The sequence below is a fragment of the Pelophylax lessonae genome, assembly GCF_965119305.1.
Source record: "Pelophylax lessonae genome assembly, chromosome: 3".
Classification (NCBI taxonomy): Eukaryota; Metazoa; Chordata; class Amphibia; order Anura; family Ranidae; genus Pelophylax; species Pelophylax lessonae.
The window spans coordinates 195,817,111-195,835,562 of record NC_138770.1 but is presented as its reverse complement, the minus strand read 5'-3'; positions in this window follow the sequence as shown (position 1 = coordinate 195,835,562).

Sequence of the window (18,452 nt, the reverse complement as noted above, 5' to 3'; positions counted from 1 at the left end):
TTCACCTCACCTCACCTCACCTCACCTCACCTCACCTCACCTCACCTCACCTCACCTCACCTCACCTCACTTCACTTCACTTCACTTCACTTCACTTCACTTCACTTCACTTCACTTCACTTCACTTCACTTCACTTCACTTCACTTCACTTCACTTCACTTCACTTCAATGTGCCGAAATAGCTCAGTTGGGAGAGCGTTAGACTGAAGATCTAAAGGTCCCTGGTTCGATCCCGTGTTTCGGCAGCTCTTGTAGGCTTAACAACGCTCCCACTATGTGTGAGCTGTTGTCTTTCCCTCTTATCAGTCTAGAAATTGCTTGATTCCTTTGCTTCTCATGTAGCTGTTGTTCATAACAGAGTGGTTGCTTAGTCTCACCGGGAATAAAGTTGCGTATATTGCTGCCTTTTTTCTTTCCCCGGCAAAATGCGTAGACATAAAAATGTCACTCCTCAATAGGATCCCTTCACACCAACACATGGTAGCCCACAGTTGTCGGCAAACCATGACACCAAAGGCCGAAATAGCTCAGTTGGGAGAGCGTTAGACTGAAGATCTAAAGGTCCCTGGTTCGATCCCGGGTTTCGGCAAGCGCACGTGCCCCTTTTGGTGTACTGCTTCCTGACAAGAATAGGAAGACCAAGAGCAAGGTTTAAAGCATGTAAGGGTCTTGGGCGCAGCAGAAACGCCATTGGGCAACATCCTGCAGTTTATCATTTTCTCAGCCAATGTGCAAGGACATGTCAAAAATGCGTTCTTCTTCAAAGGACCAGTGTACACCAACACATAGCGCTGCAGAGCCTTGGGAAGAAAGCTCTGGCATGTTGCTCTTTTCTAAATGTAAAGCCAAATATTCTTTTTTGCATTTGCATTTGCTTCACTTCACCTCACCTCACCTCACCTCACCTCACCTCACCTCACCTCACCTCACCTCACCTCACCTCACCTCACCTCACCTCACCTCACCTCACCTCACCTCACCTCACCTCACCTCACCTCACCTCACCTCACCTCACCTCACCTCACCTCACCTCACCTCACCTCACTTCACTTCACTTCACTTCACTTCACTTCACTTCACTTCACTTCACTTCACTTCACTTCACTTCACTTCACTTCACTTCACTTCACTTCACTTCACTTCACTTCAATGTGCCGAAATAGCTCAGTTGGGAGAGCGTTAGACTGAAGATCTAAAGGTCCCTGGTTCGATCCCGTGTTTCGGCAGCTCTTGTAGGCTTAACAACGCTCCCACTATGTGTGAGCTGTTGTCTTTCCCTCTTATCAGTCTAGAAATTGCTTGATTCCTTTGCTTCTCATGTAGCTGTTGTTCATAACAGAGTGGTTGCTTAGTCTCACCGGGAATAAAGTTGCGTATCTTGCTGCCTTTTTTCTTTCCCCGGCAAAATGCGTAGACATAAAAATGTCACTCCTCAATAGGTTCCCTTCACACCAACACATGGTAGCCCACAGTTGTCGGCAAACCATGACACCAAAGGCCGAAATAGCTCAGTTGGGAGAGCGTTAGACTGAAGATCTAAAGGTCCCTGGTTCGATCCCGGGTTTCGGCAAGCGCACGTGCCCCTTTTGGTGTACTGCTTCCTGACAAGAATAGGAAGACCAAGAGCAAGGTTTAAAGCATGTAAGGGTCTTGGGCGCAGCAGAAACGCCATTGGGCAACATCCTGCAGTTTATCATTTTCTCAGCCAATGTGCAAGGACATGTCAAAAATGCGTTCTTCTTCAAAGGACCAGTGTACACCAACACATAGCGCTGCAGAGCCTTGGGAAGAAAGCTCTGGCATGTTGCTCTTTTCTAAATGTAAAGCCAAATATTCTTTTTTGCATTTGCATTTGCATTTGCTTCACTTCACCTCACCTCACCTCACCTCACCTCACCTCACCTCACCTCACCTCACCTCACCTCACCTCACTTCACTTCACTTCACTTCACTTCACTTCACTTCACTTCACTTCACTTCAATTCAATTCAATTCAATTCAATTCAATTCAATGTGCCGAAATAGCTCAGTTGGGAGAGCGTTAGACTGAAGATCTAAAGGTCCCTGGTTCGATCCCGTGTTTCGGCAGCTCTTGTAGGCTTAACAACGCTCCCACTATGTGTGAGCTGTTGTCTTTCCCTCTTATCAGTCTAGAAATTGCTTGATTCCTTTGCTTCTCATGTAGCTGTTGTTCATAACAGAGTGGTTGCTTAGTCTCACCGGGAATAAAGTTGCGTATCTTGCTGCCTTTTTTCTTTCCCCGGCAAAATGCGTAGACATAAAAATGTCACTCCTCAATAGGTTCCCTTCACACCAACACATGGTAGCCCACAGTTGTCGGCAAACCATGACACCAAAGGCCGAAATAGCTCAGTTGGGAGAGCGTTAGACTGAAGATCTAAAGGTCCCTGGTTCGATCCCGGGTTTCGGCAAGCGCACGTGCCCCTTTTGGTGTACTGCTTCCTGACAAGAATAGGAAGACCAAGAGCAAGGTTTAAAGCATGTAAGGGTCTTGGGCGCAGCAGAAACGCCATTGGGCAACATCCTGCAGTTTATCATTTTCTCAGCCAATGTGCAAGGACATGTCAAAAATGCGTTCTTCTTCAAAGGACCAGTGTACACCAACACATAGCGCTGCAGAGCCTTGGGAAGAAAGCTCTGGCATGTTGCTCTTTTCTAAATGTAAAGCCAAATATTCTTTTTTGCATTTGCATTTGCATTTGCATTTGCATTTGCATTGGCATTTGCATTTGTTTCACTTCACTTCACTTCACTTCACTTCACCTCACTTCAATGTGCTGAAATAGCTCAGTTGGGAGAGCGTTAGACTGAAGATCTAAAGGTCCCTGGTTCGATCCCGGGTTTCGGCAGCTCTTGTAGGCTTAACAACGCTCCCACTATGTGTGAGCTGTTGTCTTTCCCTCTTATCAGTCTAGAAATTGCTTGATTCCTTTGCTTCTCATGTAGCTGTTGTTCATAACAGAGTGGTTGCTTAGTCTCACCGGGAATAAAGTTGCGTATCTTGCTGCCTTTTTTCTTTCCCCGGCAAAATGCGTAGACATAAAAATGTCACTCCTCAATAGGTTCCCTTCACACCAACACATGGTAGCCCACAGTTGTCGGCAAACCATGACACCAAAGGCCGAAATAGCTCAGTTGGGAGAGCGTTAGACTGAAGATCTAAAGGTCCCTGGTTCGATCCCGGGTTTCGGCAAGCGCACGTGCCCCTTTTGGTGTACTGCTTCCTGACAAGAATAGGAAGACCAAGAGCAAGGTTTAAAGCATGTAAGGGTCTTGGGCGCAGCAGAAACGCCATTGGGCAACATCCTGCAGTTTATCATTTTCTCAGCCAATGTGCAAGGACATGTCAAAAATGCGTTCTTCTTCAAAGGACCAGTGTACACCAACACATAGCGCTGCAGAGCCTTGGGAAGAAAGCTCTGGCATGTTGCTCTTTTCTAAATGTAAAGCCAAATATTCTTTTTTGCATTTGCATTTGCATTTGCTTCACCTCACCTCACCTCACCTCACCTCACCTCACCTCACCTCACCTCACCTCACCTCACCTCACCTCACCTCACTTCACTTCACTTCACTTCACTTCACTTCACTTCACTTCACTTCACTTCACTTCACTTCACTTCACTTCACTTCACTTCACTTCAATGTGCCGAAATAGCTCAGTTGGGAGAGCGTTAGACTGAAGATCTAAAGGTCCCTGGTTCGATCCCGTGTTTCGGCAGCTCTTGTAGGCTTAACAACGCTCCCACTATGTGTGAGCTGTTGTCTTTCCCTCTTATCAGTCTAGAAATTGCTTGATTCCTTTGCTTCTCATGTAGCTGTTGTTCATAACAGAGTGGTTGCTTAGTCTCACCGGGAATAAAGTTGCGTATATTGCTGCCTTTTTTCTTTCCCCGGCAAAATGCGTAGACATAAAAATGTCACTCCTCAATAGGATCCCTTCACACCAACACATGGTAGCCCACAGTTGTCGGCAAACCATGACACCAAAGGCCGAAATAGCTCAGTTGGGAGAGCGTTAGACTGAAGATCTAAAGGTCCCTGGTTCGATCCCGGGTTTCGGCATGCGCACGTGCCCCTTTTGGTGTACTGCTTCCTGACAAGAATAGGAAGACCAAGAGCAAGGTTTAAAGCATGTAAGGGTCTTGGGCGCAGCAGAAACGCCATTGGGCAACATCCTGCAGTTTATCATTTTCTCAGCCAATGTGCAAGGACATGTCAAAAATGCGTTCTTCTTCAAAGGACCAGTGTACACCAACACATAGCGCTGCAGAGCCTTGGGAAGAAAGCTCTGGCATGTTGCTCTTTTCTAAATGTAAAGCCAAATATTCTTTTTTGCATTTGCATTTGCATTTGCATTTGCATTTGCATTTGCATTTGCATTTGTTTCACTTCACTTCACTTCACCTCACTTCAATGTGCCGAAATAGCTCAGTTGGGAGAGCGTTAGACTGAAGATCTAAAGGTCCCTGGTTCGATCCCGGGTTTCGGCAGCTCTTGTAGGCTTAACAACGCTCCCACTATGTGTGAGCTGTTGTCTTTCCCTCTTATCAGTCTAGAAATTGCTTGATTCCTTTGCTTCTCATGTAGCTGTTGTTCATAACAGAGTGGTTGCTTAGTCTCACCGGGAATAAAGTTGCGTATCTTGCTGCCTTTTTTCTTTCCCCGGCAAAATGCGTAGACATAAAAATGTCACTCCTCAATAGGTTCCCTTCACACCAACACATGGTAGCCCACAGTTGTCGGCAAACCATGACACCAAAGGCCGAAATAGCTCAGTTGGGAGAGCGTTAGACTGAAGATCTAAAGGTCCCTGGTTCGATCCCGGGTTTCGGCAAGCGCACGTGCCCCTTTTGGTGTACTGCTTCCTGACAAGAATAGGAAGACCAAGAGCAAGGTTTAAAGCATGTAAGGGTCTTGGGCGCAGCAGAAACGCCATTGGGCAACATCCTGCAGTTTATCATTTTCTCAGCCAATGTGCAAGGACATGTCAAAAATGCGTTCTTCTTCAAAGGACCAGTGTACACCAACACATAGCGCTGCAGAGCCTTGGGAAGAAAGCTCTGGCATGTTGCTCTTTTCTAAATGTAAAGCCAAATATTCTTTTTTGCATTTGCATTTGCATTTGCTTCACTTCACCTCACCTCACCTCACCTCACCTCACCTCACCTCACCTCACCTCACCTCACCTCACCTCACCTCACCTCACTTCACTTCACTTCACTTCACTTCACTTCACTTCACTTCACTTCACTTCACTTCACTTCACTTCACTTCACTTCACTTCACTTCACTTCACTTCACTTCACTTCACTTCACTTCACTTCACTTCACTTCACTTCAATGTGCCGAAATAGCTCAGTTGGGAGAGCGTTAGACTGAAGATCTAAAGGTCCCTGGTTCGATCCCGTGTTTCGGCAGCTCTTGTAGGCTTAACAACGCTCCCACTATGTGTGAGCTGTTGTCTTTCCCTCTTATCAGTCTAGAAATTGCTTGATTCCTTTGCTTCTCATGTAGCTGTTGTTCATAACAGAGTGGTTGCTTAGTCTCACCGGGAATAAAGTTGCGTATCTTGCTGCCTTTTTTCTTTCCCCGGCAAAATGCGTAGACATAAAAATGTCACTCCTCAATAGGTTCCCTTCACACCAACACATGGTAGCCCACAGTTGTCGGCAAACCATGACACCAAAGGCCGAAATAGCTCAGTTGGGAGAGCGTTAGACTGAAGATCTAAAGGTCCCTGGTTCGATCCCGGGTTTCGGCAAGCGCACGTGCCCCTTTTGGTGTACTGCTTCCTGACAAGAATAGGAAGACCAAGAGCAAGGTTTAAAGCATGTAAGGGTCTTGGGCGCAGCAGAAACGCCATTGGGCAACATCCTGCAGTTTATCATTTTCTCAGCCAATGTGCAAGGACATGTCAAAAATGCGTTCTTCTTCAAAGGACCAGTGTACACCAACACATAGCGCTGCAGAGCCTTGGGAAGAAAGCTCTGGCATGTTGCTCTTTTCTAAATGTAAAGCCAAATATTCTTTTTTGCATTTGCATTTGCATTTGCTTCACTTCACCTCACCTCACCTCACCTCACCTCACCTCACCTCACCTCACCTCACCTCACCTCACCTCACCTCACCTCACCTCACTTCACTTCACTTCACTTCACTTCACTTCACTTCACTTCACTTCACTTCACTTCACTTCACTTCACTTCACTTCACTTCACTTCACTTCACTTCACTTCACTTCAATGTGCCGAAATAGCTCAGTTGGGAGAGCGTTAGACTGAAGATCTAAAGGTCCCTGGTTCGATCCCGTGTTTCGGCAGCTCTTGTAGGCTTAACAACGCTCCCACTATGTGTGAGCTGTTGTCTTTCCCTCTTATCAGTCTAGAAATTGCTTGATTCCTTTGCTTCTCATGTAGCTGTTGTTCATAACAGAGTGGTTGCTTAGTCTCACCGGGAATAAAGTTGCGTATCTTGCTGCCTTTTTTCTTTCCCCGGCAAAATGCGTAGACATAAAAATGTCACTCCTCAATAGGATCCCTTCACACCAACACATGGTAGCCCACAGTTGTCGGCAAACCATGACACCAAAGGCCGAAATAGCTCAGTTGGGAGAGCGTTAGACTGAAGATCTAAAGGTCCCTGGTTCGATCCCGGGTTTCGGCAAGCGCACGTGCCCCTTTTGGTGTACTGCTTCCTGACAAGAATAGGAAGACCAAGAGCAAGGTTTAAAGCATGTAAGGGTCTTGGGCGCAGCAGAAACGCCATTGGGCAACATCCTGCAGTTTATCATTTTCTCAGCCAATGTGCAAGGACATGTCAAAAATGCGTTCTTCTTCAAAGGACCAGTGTACACCAACACATAGCGCTGCAGAGCCTTGGGAAGAAAGCTCTGGCATGTTGCTCTTTTCTAAATGTAAAGCCAAATATTCTTTTTTGCATTTGCATTTGCATTTGCATTTGCATTTGCATTTGCATTTGCATTTGCATTTGCATTTGTTTCACTTCACTTCACCTCACTTCAATGTGCCGAAATAGCTCAGTTGGGAGAGCGTTAGACTGAAGATCTAAAGGTCCCTGGTTCGATCCCGGGTTTCGGCAGCTCTTGTAGGCTTAACAACGCTCCCACTATGTGTGAGCTGTTGTCTTTCCCTCTTATCAGTCTAGAAATTGCTTGATTCCTTTGCTTCTCATGTAGCTGTTGTTCATAACAGAGTGGTTGCTTAGTCTCACCGGGAATAAAGTTGCGTATCTTGCTGCCTTTTTTCTTTCCCCGGCAAAATGCGTAGACATAAAAATGTCACTCCTCAATAGGTTCCCTTCACACCAACACATGGTAGCCCACAGTTGTCGGCAAACCATGACACCAAAGGCCGAAATAGCTCAGTTGGGAGAGCGTTAGACTGAAGATCTAAAGGTCCCTGGTTCGATCCCGGGTTTCGGCAAGCGCACGTGCCCCTTTTGGTGTACTGCTTCCTGACAAGAATAGGAAGACCAAGAGCAAGGTTTAAAGCATGTAAGGGTCTTGGGCGCAGCAGAAACGCCATTGGGCAACATCCTGCAGTTTATCATTTTCTCAGCCAATGTGCAAGGACATGTCAAAAATGCGTTCTTCTTCAAAGGACCAGTGTACACCAACACATAGCGCTGCAGAGCCTTGGGAAGAAAGCTCTGGCATGTTGCTCTTTTCTAAATGTAAAGCCAAATATTCTTTTTTGCATTTGCATTTGCATTTGCATTTGCATTTGCATTTGTTTCACTTCACTTCACTTCACCTCACTTCAATGTGCCGAAATAGCTCAGTTGGGAGAGCGTTAGACTGAAGATCTAAAGGTCCCTGGTTCGATCCCGGGTTTCGGCAGCTCTTGTAGGCTTAACAACGCTCCCACTATGTGTGAGCTGTTGTCTTTCCCTCTTATCAGTCTAGAAATTGCTTGATTCCTTTGCTTCTCATGTAGCTGTTGTTCATAACAGAGTGGTTGCTTAGTCTCACCGGGAATAAAGTTGCGTATCTTGCTGCCTTTTTTCTTTCCCTGGCAAAATGCGTAGACATAAAAATGTCACTCCTCAATAGGTTCCCTTCACACCAACACATGGTAGCCCACAGTTGTCGGCAAACCATGACACCAAAGGCCGAAATAGCTCAGTTGGGAGAGCGTTAGACTGAAGATCTAAAGGTCCCTGGTTCGATCCCGGGTTTCGGCAAGCGCACGTGCCCCTTTTGGTGTACTGCTTCCTGACAAGAATAGGAAGACCAAGAGCAAGGTTTAAAGCATGTAAGGGTCTTGGGCGCAGCAGAAACGCCATTGGGCAACATCCTGCAGTTTATCATTTTCTCAGCCAATGTGCAAGGACATGTCAAAAATGCGTTCTTCTTCAAAGGACCAGTGTACACCAACACATAGCGCTGCAGAGCCTTGGGAAGAAAGCTCTGGCATGTTGCTCTTTTCTAAATGTAAAGCCAAATATTCTTTTTTGCATTTGCATTTGCATTTGCTTCACTTCACCTCACCTCACCTCACCTCACCTCACCTCACCTCACCTCACCTCACCTCACCTCACCTCACCTCACTTCACTTCACTTCACTTCACTTCACTTCACTTCACTTCACTTCACTTCACTTCACTTCACTTCACTTCACTTCACTTCACTTCACTTCACTTCACTTCACTTCACTTCAATGTGCCGAAATAGCTCAGTTGGGAGAGCGTTAGACTGAAGATCTAAAGGTCCCTGGTTCGATCCCGTGTTTCGGCAGCTCTTGTAGGCTTAACAACGCTCCCACTATGTGTGAGCTGTTGTCTTTCCCTCTTATCAGTCTAGAAATTGCTTGATTCCTTTGCTTCTCATGTAGCTGTTGTTCATAACAGAGTGGTTGCTTAGTCTCACCGGGAATAAAGTTGCGTATCTTGCTGCCTTTTTTCTTTCCCCGGCAAAATGCGTAGACATAAAAATGTCACTCCTCAATAGGTTCCCTTCACACCAACACATGGTAGCCCACAGTTGTCGGCAAACCATGACACCAAAGGCCGAAATAGCTCAGTTGGGAGAGCGTTAGACTGAAGATCTAAAGGTCCCTGGTTCGATCCCGGGTTTCGGCAAGCGCACGTGCCCCTTTTGGTGTACTGCTTCCTGACAAGAATAGGAAGACCAAGAGCAAGGTTTAAAGCATGTAAGGGTCTTGGGCGCAGCAGAAACGCCATTGGGCAACATCCTGCAGTTTATCATTTTCTCAGCCAATGTGCAAGGACATGTCAAAAATGCGTTCTTCTTCAAAGGACCAGTGTACACCAACACATAGCGCTGCAGAGCCTTGGGAAGAAAGCTCTGGCATGTTGCTCTTTTCTAAATGTAAAGCCAAATATTCTTTTTTGCATTTGCATTTGCATTTGCTTCACTTCACCTCACCTCACCTCACCTCACCTCACCTCACCTCACCTCACCTCACCTCACCTCACCTCACCTCACTTCACTTCACTTCACTTCACTTCACTTCACTTCACTTCACTTCACTTCACTTCACTTCACTTCACTTCACTTCACTTCACTTCAATTCAATTCAATTCAATTCAATTCAATTCAATGTGCCGAAATAGCTCAGTTGGGAGAGCGTTAGACTGAAGATCTAAAGGTCCCTGGTTCGATCCCGTGTTTCGGCAGCTCTTGTAGGCTTAACAACGCTCCCACTATGTGTGAGCTGTTGTCTTTCCCTCTTATCAGTCTAGAAATTGCTTGATTCCTTTGCTTCTCATGTAGCTGTTGTTCATAACAGAGTGGTTGCTTAGTCTCACCGGGAATAAAGTTGCGTATCTTGCTGCCTTTTTTCTTTCCCCGGCAAAATGCGTAGACATAAAAATGTCACTCCTCAATAGGATCCCTTCACACCAACACATGGTAGCCCACAGTTGTCGGCAAACCATGACACCAAAGGCCGAAATAGCTCAGTTGGGAGAGCGTTAGACTGAAGATCTAAAGGTCCCTGGTTCGATCCCGGGTTTCGGCAAGCGCACGTGCCCCTTTTGGTGTACTGCTTCCTGACAAGAATAGGAAGACCAAGAGCAAGGTTTAAAGCATGTAAGGGTCTTGGGCGCAGCAGAAACGCCATTGGGCAACATCCTGCAGTTTATCATTTTCTCAGCCAATGTGCAAGGACATGTCAAAAATGCGTTCTTCTTCAAAGGACCAGTGTACACCAACACATAGCGCTGCAGAGCCTTGGGAAGAAAGCTCTGGCATGTTGCTCTTTTCTAAATGTAAAGCCAAATATTCTTTTTTGCATTTGCATTTGCATTTGCTTCACTTCACCTCACCTCACCTCACCTCACCTCACCTCACCTCACCTCACCTCACCTCACTTCACTTCACTTCACTTCACTTCACTTCACTTCACTTCACTTCACTTCACTTCACTTCACTTCACTTCACTTCACTTCACTTCACTTCACTTCACTTCACTTCACTTCACTTCACTTCACTTCAATGTGCCGAAATAGCTCAGTTGGGAGAGCGTTAGACTGAAGATCTAAAGGTCCCTGGTTCGATCCCGTGTTTCGGCAGCTCTTGTAGGCTTAACAACGCTCCCACTATGTGTGAGCTGTTGTCTTTCCCTCTTATCAGTCTAGAAATTGCTTGATTCCTTTGCTTCTCATGTAGCTGTTGTTCATAACAGAGTGGTTGCTTAGTCTCACCGGGAATAAAGTTGCGTATATTGCTGCCTTTTTTCTTTCCCCGGCAAAATGCGTAGACATAAAAATGTCACTCCTCAATAGGATCCCTTCACACCAACACATGGTAGCCCACAGTTGTCGGCAAACCATGACACCAAAGGCTGAAATAGCTCAGTTGGGAGAGCGTTAGACTGAAGATCTAAAGGTCCCTGGTTCGATCCCGGGTTTCGGCAAGCGCACGTGCCCCTTTTGGTGTACTGCTTCCTGACAAGAATAGGAAGACCAAGAGCAAGGTTTAAAGCATGTAAGGGTCTTGGGCGCAGCAGAAACGCCATTGGGCAACATCCTGCAGTTTATCATTTTCTCAGCCAATGTGCAAGGACATGTCAAAAATGCGTTCTTCTTCAAAGGACCAGTGTACACCAACACATAGCGCTGCAGAGCCTTGGGAAGAAAGCTCTGGCATGTTGCTCTTTTCTAAATGTAAAGCCAAATATTCTTTTTTGCATTTGCATTTGCATTTGCTTCACTTCACCTCACCTCACCTCACCTCACCTCACCTCACCTCACCTCACCTCACCTCACCTCACCTCACCTCACCTCACCTCACCTCACCTCACTTCACTTCACTTCACTTCACTTCACTTCACTTCACTTCAATGTGCCGAAATAGCTCAGTTGGGAGAGCGTTAGACTGAAGATCTAAAGGTCCCTGGTTCGATCCCGTGTTTCGGCAGCTCTTGTAGGCTTAACAACGCTCCCACTATGTGTGAGCTGTTGTCTTTCCCTCTTATCAGTCTAGAAATTGCTTGATTCCTTTGCTTCTCATGTAGCTGTTGTTCATAACAGAGTGGTTGCTTAGTCTCACCGGGAATAAAGTTGCGTATCTTGCTGCCTTTTTTCTTTCCCCGGCAAAATGCGTAGACATAAAAATGTCACTCCTCAATAGGTTCCCTTCACACCAACACATGGTAGCCCACAGTTGTCGGCAAACCATGACACCAAAGGCCGAAATAGCTCAGTTGGGAGAGCGTTAGACTGAAGATCTAAAGGTCCCTGGTTCGATCCCGGGTTTCGGCAAGCGCACGTGCCCCTTTTGGTGTACTGCTTCCTGACAAGAATAGGAAGACCAAGAGCAAGGTTTAAAGCATGTAAGGGTCTTGGGCGCAGCAGAAACGCCATTGGGCAACATCCTGCAGTTTATCATTTTCTCAGCCAATGTGCAAGGACATGTCAAAAATGCGTTCTTCTTCAAAGGACCAGTGTACACCAACACATAGCGCTGCAGAGCCTTGGGAAGAAAGCTCTGGCATGTTGCTCTTTTCTAAATTTAAAGCCAAATATTCTTTTTTGCATTTGCATTTGCATTTGCTTCACTTCACCTCACCTCACCTCACCTCACCTCACCTCACCTCACCTCACCTCACCTCACCTCACCTCACCTCACTTCACTTCACTTCACTTCACTTCACTTCACTTCACTTCACTTCACTTCACTTCACTTCACTTCACTTCACTTCACTTCAATTCAATTCAATTCAATTCAATTCAATTCAATGTGCCGAAATAGCTCAGTTGGGAGAGCGTTAGACTGAAGATCTAAAGGTCCCTGGTTCGATCCCGTGTTTCGGCAGCTCTTGTAGGCTTAACAACGCTCCCACTATGTGTGAGCTGTTGTCTTTCCCTCTTATCAGTCTAGAAATTGCTTGATTCCTTTGCTTCTCATGTAGCTGTTGTTCATAACAGAGTGGTTGCTTAGTCTCACCGGGAATAAAGTTGCGTATCTTGCTGCCTTTTTTCTTTCCCCGGCAAAATGCGTAGACATAAAAATGTCACTCCTCAATAGGATCCCTTCACACCAACACATGGTAGCCCACAGTTGTCGGCAAACCATGACACCAAAGGCCGAAATAGCTCAGTTGGGAGAGCGTTAGACTGAAGATCTAAAGGTCCCTGGTTCGATCCCGGGTTTCGGCAAGCGCACGTGCCCCTTTTGGTGTACTGCTTCCTGACAAGAATAGGAAGACCAAGAGCAAGGTTTAAAGCATGTAAGGGTCTTGGGCGCAGCAGAAACGCCATTGGGCAACATCCTGCAGTTTATCATTTTCTCAGCCAATGTGCAAGGACATGTCAAAAATGCGTTCTTCTTCAAAGGACCAGTGTACACCAACACATAGCGCTGCAGAGCCTTGGGAAGAAAGCTCTGGCATGTTGCTCTTTTCTAAATGTAAAGCCAAATATTCTTTTTTGCATTTGCATTTGCATTTGCATTTGCATTTGCATTTGTTTCACTTCACTTCACTTCACCTCACTTCAATGTGCTGAAATAGCTCAGTTGGGAGAGCGTTAGACTGAAGATCTAAAGGTCCCTGGTTCGATCCCGGGTTTCGGCAGCTCTTGTAGGCTTAACAACGCTCCCACTATGTGTGAGCTGTTGTCTTTCCCTCTTATCAGTCTAGAAATTGCTTGATTCCTTTGCTTCTCATGTAGCTGTTGTTCATAACAGAGTGGTTGCTTAGTCTCACCGGGAATAAAGTTGCGTATCTTGCTGCCTTTTTTCTTTCCCCGGCAAAATGCGTAGACATAAAAATGTCACTCCTCAATAGGTTCCCTTCACACCAACACATGGTAGCCCACAGTTGTCGGCAAACCATGACACCAAAGGCCGAAATAGCTCAGTTGGGAGAGCGTTAGACTGAAGATCTAAAGGTCCCTGGTTCGATCCCGGGTTTCGGCAAGCGCACGTGCCCCTTTTGGTGTACTGCTTCCTGACAAGAATAGGAAGACCAAGAGCAAGGTTTAAAGCATGTAAGGGTCTTGGGCGCAGCAGAAACGCCATTGGGCAACATCCTGCAGTTTATCATTTTCTCAGCCAATGTGCAAGGACATGTCAAAAATGCGTTCTTCTTCAAAGGACCAGTGTACACCAACACATAGCGCTGCAGAGCCTTGGGAAGAAAGCTCTGGCATGTTGCTCTTTTCTAAATGTAAAGCCAAATATTCTTTTTTGCATTTGCATTTGCATTTGCTTCACCTCACCTCACCTCACCTCACCTCACCTCACCTCACCTCACCTCACCTCACCTCACCTCACCTCACTTCACTTCACTTCACTTCACTTCACTTCACTTCACTTCACTTCACTTCACTTCACTTCACTTCACTTCACTTCACTTCACTTCACTTCACTTCAATTCAATGTGCCGAAATAGCTCAGTTGGGAGAGCGTTAGACTGAAGATCTAAAGGTCCCTGGTTCGATCCCGTGTTTCGGCAGCTCTTGTAGGCTTAACAACGCTCCCACTATGTGTGAGCTGTTGTCTTTCCCTCTTATCAGTCTAGAAATGGCTTGATTCCTTTGCTTCTCATGTAGCTGTTGTTCATAACAGAGTGGTTGCTTAGTCTCACCGGGAATAAAGTTGCGTATATTGCTGCCTTTTTTCTTTCCCCGGCAAAATGCGTAGACATAAAAATGTCACTCCTCAATAGGATCCCTTCACACCAACACATGGTAGCCCACAGTTGTCGGCAAACCATGACACCAAAGGCCGAAATAGCTCAGTTGGGAGAGCGTTAGACTGAAGATCTAAAGGTCCCTGGTTCGATCCCGGGTTTCGGCAAGCGCACGTGCCCCTTTTGGTGTACTGCTTCCTGACAAGAATAGGAAGACCAAGAGCAAGGTTTAAAGCATGTAAGGGTCTTGGGCGCAGCAGAAACGCCATTGGGCAACATCCTGCAGTTTATCATTTTCTCAGCCAATGTGCAAGGACATGTCAAAAATGCGTTCTTCTTCAAAGGACCAGTGTACACCAACACATAGCGCTGCAGAGCCTTGGGAAGAAAGCTCTGGCATGTTGCTCTTTTCTAAATGTAAAGCCAAATATTCTTTTTTGCATTTGCATTTGCATTTGCATTTGCATTTGCATTTGCATTTGCATTTGTTTCACTTCACTTCACTTCACTTCACTTCACCTCACTTCAATGTGCCGAAATAGCTCAGTTGGGAGAGCGTTAGACTGAAGATCTAAAGGTCCCTGGTTCGATCCCGGGTTTCGGCAGCTCTTGTAGGCTTAACAACGCTCCCACTATGTGTGAGCTGTTGTCTTTCCCTCTTATCAGTCTAGAAATTGCTTGATTCCTTTGCTTCTCATGTAGCTGTTGTTCATAACAGAGTGGTTGCTTAGTCTCACCGGGAATAAAGTTGCGTATCTTGCTGCCTTTTTTCTTTCCCCGGCAAAATGCGTAGACATAAAAATGTCACTCCTCAATAGGTTCCCTTCACACCAACACATGGTAGCCCACAGTTGTCGGCAAACCATGACACCAAAGGCTGAAATAGCTCAGTTGGGAGAGCGTTAGACTGAAGATCTAAAGGTCCCTGGTTCGATCCCGGGTTTCGGCAAGCGCACGTGCCCCTTTTGGTGTACTGCTTCCTGACAAGAATAGGAAGACCAAGAGCAAGGTTTAAAGCATGTAAGGGTCTTGGGCGCAGCAGAAACGCCATTGGGCAACATCCTGCAGTTTATCATTTTCTCAGCCAATGTGCAAGGACATGTCAAAAATGCGTTCTTCTTCAAAGGACCAGTGTACACCAACACATAGCGCTGCAGAGCCTTGGGAAGAAAGCTCTGGCATGTTGCTCTTTTCTAAATGTAAAGCCAAATATTCTTTTTTGCATTTGCATTTGCATTTGCTTCACTTCACCTCACCTCACCTCACCTCACCTCACCTCACCTCACCTCACTTCACTTCACTTCACTTCACTTCACTTCACTTCACTTCACTTCACTTCACTTCACTTCACTTCACTTCACTTCACTTCACTTCACTTCACTTCACTTCACTTCACTTCACTTCAATGTGCCGAAATAGCTCAGTTGGGAGAGCGTTAGACTGAAGATCTAAAGGTCCCTGGTTCGATCCCGTGTTTCGGCAGCTCTTGTAGGCTTAACAACGCTCCCACTATGTGTGAGCTGTTGTCTTTCCCTCTTATCAGTCTAGAAATTGCTTGATTCCTTTGCTTCTCATGTAGCTGTTGTTCATAACAGAGTGGTTGCTTAGTCTCACCGGGAATAAAGTTGCGTATATTGCTGCCTTTTTTCTTTCCCCGGCAAAATGCGTAGACATAAAAATGTCACTCCTCAATAGGATCCCTTCACACCAACACATGGTAGCCCACAGTTGTCGGCAAACCATGACACCAAAGGCCGAAATAGCTCAGTTGGGAGAGCGTTAGACTGAAGATCTAAAGGTCCCTGGTTCGATCCCGGGTTTCGGCAGCTCTTGTAGGCTTAACAACGCTCCCACTATGTGTGAGCTGTTGTCTTTCCCTCTTATCAGTCTAGAAATTGCTTGATTCCTTTGCTTCTCATGTAGCTGTTGTTCATAACAGAGTGGTTGCTTAGTCTCACCGGGAATAAAGTTGCGTATCTTGCTGCCTTTTTTCTTTCCCCGGCAAAATGCGTAGACATAAAAATGTCACTCCTCAATAGGTTCCCTTCACACCAACACATGGTAGCCCACAGTTGTCGGCAAACCATGACACCAAAGGCCGAAATAGCTCAGTTGGGAGAGCGTTAGACTGAAGATCTAAAGGTCCCTGGTTCGATCCCGGGTTTCGGCAAGCGCACGTGCCCCTTTTGGTGTACTGCTTCCTGACAAGAATAGGAAGACCAAGAGCAAGGTTTAAAGCATGTAAGGGTCTTGGGCGCAGCAGAAACGCCATTGGGCAACATCCTGCAGTTTATCATTTTCTCAGCCAATGTGCAAGGACATGTCAAAAATGCGTTCTTCTTCAAAGGACCAGTGTACACCAACACATAGCGCTGCAGAGCCTTGGGAAGAAAGCTCTGGCATGTTGCTCTTTTCTAAATGTAAAGCCAAATATTCTTTTTTGCATTTGCATTTGCATTTGCTTCACTTCACCTCACCTCACCTCACCTCACCTCACCTCACCTCACCTCACCTCACCTCACTTCACTTCACTTCACTTCACTTCACTTCACTTCACTTCACTTCACTTCACTTCACTTCACTTCACTTCACTTCACTTCACTTCACTTCACTTCACTTCAATGTGCCGAAATAGCTCAGTTGGGAGAGCGTTAGACTGAAGATCTAAAGGTCCCTGGTTCGATCCCGTGTTTCGGCAGCTCTTGTAGGCTTAACAACGCTCCCACTATGTGTGAGCTGTTGTCTTTCCCTCTTATCAGTCTAGAAATTGCTTGATTCCTTTGCTTCTCATGTAGCTGTTGTTCATAACAGAGTGGTTGCTTAGTCTCACCGGGAATAAAGTTGCGTATATTGCTGCCTTTTTTCTTTCCCCGGCAAAATGCGTAGACATAAAAATGTCACTCCTCAATAGGATCCCTTCACACCAACACATGGTAGCCCACAGTTGTCGGCAAACCATGACACCAAAGGCCGAAATAGCTCAGTTGGGAGAGCGTTAGACTGAAGATCTAAAGGTCCCTGGTTCGATCCCGGGTTTCGGCAAGCGCACGTGCCCCTTTTGGTGTACTGCTTCCTGACAAGAATAGGAAGACCAAGAGCAAGGTTTAAAGCATGTAAGGGTCTTGGGCGCAGCAGAAACGCCATTGGGCAACATCCTGCAGTTTATCATTTTCTCAGCCAATGTGCAAGGACATGTCAAAAATGCGTTCTTCTTCAAAGGACCAGTGTACACCAACACATAGCGCTGCAGAGCCTTGGGAAGAAAGCTCTGGCATGTTGCTCTTTTCTAAATGTAAAGCCAAATATTCTTTTTTGCATTTGCATTTGCATTTGCTTCACTTCACCTCACCTCACCTCACCTCACCTCACCTCACCTCACCTCACCTCACCTCACCTCACCTCACTTCACTTCACTTCACTTCACTTCACTTCACTTCACTTCACTTCAATTCAATTCAATGTGCCGAAATAGCTCAGTTGGGAGAGCGTTAGACTGAAGATCTAAAGGTCCCTGGTTCGATCCCGTGTTTCGGCAGCTCTTGTAGGCTTAACAACGCTCCCACTATGTGTGAGCTGTTGTCTTTCCCTCTTATCAGTCTAGAAATTGCTTGATTCCTTTGCTTCTCATGTAGCTGTTGTTCATAACAGAGTGGTTGCTTAGTCTCACCGGGAATAAAGTTGCGTATCTTGCTGCCTTTTTTCTTTCCCCGGCAAAATGCGTAGACATAAAAATGTCACTCCTCAATAGGATCCCTTCACACCAACACATGGTAGCCCACAGTTGTCGGCAAACCATGACACCAAAGGCCGAAATAGCTCAGTTGGGAGAGCGTTAGACTGAAGATCTAAAGGTCCCTGGTTCGATCCCGGGTTTCGGCAAGCGCACGTGCCCCTTTTGGTGTACTGCTTCCTGACAAGAATAGGAAGACCAAGAGCAAGGTTTAAAGCATGTAAGGGTCTTGGGCGCAGCAGAAACGCCATTGGGCAACATCCTGCAGTTTATCATTTTCTCAGCCAATGTGCAAGGACATGTCAAAAATGCGTTCTTCTTCAAAGGACCAGTGTACACCAACACATAGCGCTGCAGAGCCTTGGGAAGAAAGCTCTGGCATGTTGCTCTTTTCTAAATGTAAAGCCAAATATTCTTTTTTGCATTTGCATTTGCATTTGCATTTGCATTTGCATTTGCATTTGCATTTGCATTTGTTTCACTTCACTTCACTTCACTTCACCTCACCTCACTTCAATGTGCTGAAATAGCTCAGTTGGGAGAGCGTTAGACTGAAGATCTAAAGGTCCCTGGTTCGATC